Source organism: Phoca vitulina, unplaced genomic scaffold (genome assembly GCF_004348235.1).
Source record: "Phoca vitulina isolate PV1807 unplaced genomic scaffold, GSC_HSeal_1.0 scaffold7, whole genome shotgun sequence".
NCBI classification, from domain to species: domain Eukaryota; kingdom Metazoa; phylum Chordata; class Mammalia; order Carnivora; family Phocidae; genus Phoca; species Phoca vitulina.
Window position 1 is genome coordinate 52,955,847 of NW_022589710.1, and position 4,702 is coordinate 52,960,548.

Consider the following 4,702-nt stretch of genomic DNA (forward strand, 5'->3'; position numbering starts at 1 on the left):
AACAAGAGACTAACACACTATCCCAAATCCCTGCTTTATGTTACTTGAAGCCAAAAGATTTCCTTTAATTTTTAGGCTTTCATGGATTAACCACTACAAGGGAAATGCTGTTTTCAGGAGAAGATTAATCTTATACATTGCACATGACCCTGTTCAAAAATCTGGATGACTGAATGAAAACAGCAAGGAGAAGGGTTCCTCCAGCCCTTTGGAGAAGTCTGTGGCACTCAGGCCTAAAGGAAATCCAATTCAGGTTACGATATCTTAGCCAGAAAGAAAAATGTAGAGCATGAACCAGGAATTTGGCTAAGTTATTGTGTCTTTCTTGGCCTTTGGTTTTGCTCTGAGTTTTAGAGGTTAAACATCCATGCATACGTTTGCTCTTTGGAGTTTGGAGAGTATCTATGAAAATGTAACGTTAAAGAAAAGAAAGAAGAAGAAGATAGTAGGAAGGGAAAAATGAAGGTGGATAAATCGGAGGGGGAGACAAACCATGAGAGACTATGGACTCTGAGAACCAAACTGAGGGTTCTAGAGGGGAGGGCGGTGGGGGGATGGGTTAGCCTGGTGATGGGTATTAAGGAGGGCACGTACTGAATGGAGCACTGGGTGTTATACGCAAACAATGAATCATGGAACACTACATCAAAAACTAATGATGTCTTTCTCGTGGTGCCTCAGAGGCGGTAGGCTGCTTCAGGATGAAGCTGAACATCTCTATCCCAGCTACCGGCCGCCAGAAACTCATTGAAGTGGACGATGAATGCAAACTTCGTACCTTTTATGAGAAGCGTATGGCCACAGAAGTTGCTGCTGATGCTCTGGGTGAAGAATGGAAGGGTTATGTGGTCTGAATCAGTGGTGGCAATGAAAAACAAGGCTTCCCCATGAAGCAGGGTGTCTTGACCCATGACCCTGTTCGCCTGCTGCTGAGTAAGGGGCATTCTTGCTATAGACCAAGGAGGACTGGAGAGAGAACGCACAAATGTGTTCGGGGTTGCACTGTGGATGCCAATCTCAGTGTTCTCAACTTGGTCATTGTAAAAAAGGGGGAGAAGGATATTCCTGGACTCACTGATACTACTGTGCCTCGTTGCCTGGGGCCCAAAAGAGCCAGCAGAACCCACAAACTTTTCAATCTCTCTAAAGAAGATGATGTCCGCCAGTATGTTGTGAGAAAGCCCCTAAACAAAGAAGGTAAGAAACCTAGAACCAAAGCGCCTAAGATTCAGCGTCTTGTCACTCCACGTGTCCTCCAGCACAAACGTCAGTGTATTGCTTTGAAGAAGCAGTGCACTCAGAAAAATAAGGAAGAGGCTGCAGAATATGCTAAACTTTTGGCCAAGAGAATGAAGGAGGCCAAAGAAAAACGCCAGGAACAGATTGCCAAGAGACGGAGCCTGTCCTCTCTGAGAGCTTCTACCTCTGTCTGAGTCCAGTCAAAAATGAGATTTTCTAAGAGTGACAAATAAATAAGATCAGACATCAAAAAAAACCAAAACCAAAAACAAAACAAAACTAATGATGTAATGTATGGTTATTAACATAACATAATAAAATAAAATTTAAAAAATAAAAGGAAAAAATGTATTCTAAAGACACAGAGTTTATCATCTTAGAAGAAAAAACTACAAGTAAAATAAGAAATAAGATACCGACCAGAAAAAGGTATTTTCTTTATATGTTTAATTTCCCAAACTACCAAAAGTACCCGTATGTGAAATTATGATCCATGAAGTCCTATGAGAGAAGATGCTGACCATGAGAACAGCATTAGTTAAGACAATTACATAGGAGAAGGCACTCATGAAGCCGATGACAAGCTTATGTTTTCTTCTCTCAGTGAATGAATGAATCAGTACACAATATTGCAGATAAGCACTGCCTGACTATTTTCAATGGAATATATTTTTCTCTTTCAGATATATTTTCATTCAGTCAGGAAAGCTAAAAAAAGAGTAAAGCAAAAATCAGCTCACCACTTAGGAAAATACATTGCAATCATTTTAGTATATATGATTCAATTCTTTTTTCTCTCCATGTCATTTCATTATGTGAGTATATAATCAGCATACTTAAAATCATATGTCCTTACTACTTTAAACTTTTTTCACTTAATAAATTTTTATACCAATATTTAAATATTCTTCTAGAAGAAAATTTTCAGAGCTTTATTGTGTTATATCAAATAGCTCTTGAGCCATTTATGTTGTATAGATTTAACCAATTCTTTTTTTTAACCAATTCTTTAACATAGGGCATTATTTTTCCCAATTTTTCAGTATAATAAAAGTTAGGTTTTTTTTAAAGGTTAAATTTTTAATAGAAAAATATGACCACTAAAAGAATTATCAGATATAATGACATATTTTAAAAAGTCAATGCTGCTTAATTGTCCTCTGGGGTTTTATAATTTGCAATTAAAGCAGAACCATACAAGGGCTCTTAATACTTCACTTTTGCAGAAATACTGGGTAGTATTTCTGTACGTGAGATGTAAATTAACCTCTTTGTGTCTTGTTCCTCTTCTGCAAAATGGGGAAAATAATAGTACTTGTTTGTGTCAGGTCTTTGATGTTCTTGAAGACAAATTTATGTGAAGAAAAAGTTATTTAGGTGTTATTTTGATCTTAGAATTTATATACAAATTTCCAATTGCCTACCTCTTCCATAAGCTTTTGTTCAACCTATGATTTTGATTATTCTATTTACAAGTATAAGAAATTTGAAAACCATTTAAAAATGGCCTTTGAATAATGCTTGACATCATTAATATACATAGTGAAATTAAGGCCGAATATGTTAAATTAAAATTATACCATTTGTTTTCACTTTAAATCATCTAATTACTTGACTTAAACACAATATTTATAGTTACTTAAGTAATTATTAGAAGCATAATAAATTTCTAAGTATGGTAAAATGTAAGTTAGATAATAAGACTGTATAAAGTTAGTAGGATTTCATTAAAGTAAAAGTCTAAATAGATTGCTAAACAATTTATTTTAAATTGTAATTAGGAAGCTATTACACTAAATTTATAAGCCAAATTTTCTTTTTTTTTTAAAGATTTTATTTTATTCATTTATTTATTTGACAGAGAAAGAGACAGCGAGAGGAAACACAAGCAGGAGGAGTGGGAGAGGGAGAAGCAGGCTTCCCGCTGAGCAGGGAGCCAGATGCGGGGCTTGATCCCAGGACCAGGATCATGACCTGAGCCGAAGGCAGACGCTTAATGACTGAGCCACCCAGGCGCCCCATAAGGTAAATTTTCTTTAAGTAACTACTTGCACTTAAATCATTTCACATGTTTAGGTTTCTATTTTCCATGAAAATAACAAATATTTGTTTTTTTTTTAAATATCTTTTCACTTAATTCTATTTTTTTCTGGTTTTAACTTTGTTCATCCACTAGTAAATAATGCTTGAGGGCATATCTTATCAGTGCAATCTTTTTAGTTATTTATAAAAATATTTAAAGTTAATGTAAAATAAAAGGGACTCTTTTGTGATCTATAGTTCTATGAATTTTAACACTTGTATAGAATCATGTAACAACAATCAGGATACAGCATATTTTCAGTACCATTTCCCCCAAAATTCTCATCTGCTGCCCTTTTCATCACAAATTCCCTCTAATCTTAACCGTTGGAAACCACTAAACTATTCTTTGTCACTATAGTTTAGCTTTCATAGAAAGTTACATAAATCATACAGTATATAATTTTTGAGACTGGTTTATTTCCTTAGCATAACGTCTTTGGGATTCATCTATACAGTTGTGTTTATCAATTGTTCTTTTCTTTTTATTGTTAATATTCCATTGTATGGATAAAGCAAAGCATGTCTATCCATTCATCTACAGAAGGATCCTGGGTTGTTTTCATTTGGGGATGATTATTAATACAGCCACTCTAAACATTTGTGTATGGATTTTGAGCGAGCATAAGTGTTTATTTATCTAAGGTATGTATCCAGGAGTGGGACTGCTCCAGCACAGGGGACTTGCAGGATTCACATTTTTAGAAACTTTCAGTTTTTTTAAAACTATTGCATTTTAGGGAAAAATTATGCTTATGAATCTATCAAGATAAACCCTTTTATATAGTTACTATGTTCTTTGATTCTAAAACTTAAGAAAGTAGAAACCTACATCCTTGAGATTAAGTCATCTCATTACCCAATTTCCAGGGCAAATTAGAATCAGTGTCATCAACCTAGGTACTCTACAATTTGATAGATTCCACTAGGCTATTTACTGCTTCATGAGATTCTGAATTATGTTCCTAATTTTTCTGTATATTAGGGTTGCTACTACTATAGACATTTAAAGGATAACTGGAATTTCTTCACTGCAAACTTACAGTGTGGACTCTGGTCACATAATTTAATGGCCCTTCCTATATAAGGATATGACAAGACTGACTATAGTTATAGTGCATAGAACAACATCCAGCAAAATAATAGAACCTCAAACTGTGCTGGTTATTATGATTACCTATTATTTCATTTTTGTTTCTTTGATTGCAAGTGTAACCTTAACATCTAAGACCTAATAGCCTGTTTCTACAGAATAAAATCACATTTGATTTTATAGACAAAAGATCGTGGCATTCTGCTGAAAGAGAAGATCGGCTTCTGAGAAAGTAATTTGCTCAACTTCTCAAGGGCTTGTTCCACACATGCCTACCAAGTAATCTTT

General features: G+C 34.9%; 1 pseudogene; it reads left to right on the forward strand.

The window, feature by feature from the left end:
- The first annotated feature begins 701 nt into the window (after positions 1-701).
- LOC116632768 lies at positions 702-1,433 on the forward strand (annotated as a pseudogene).
- The last annotated feature ends 3,269 nt before the right edge of the window (positions 1,434-4,702 follow it).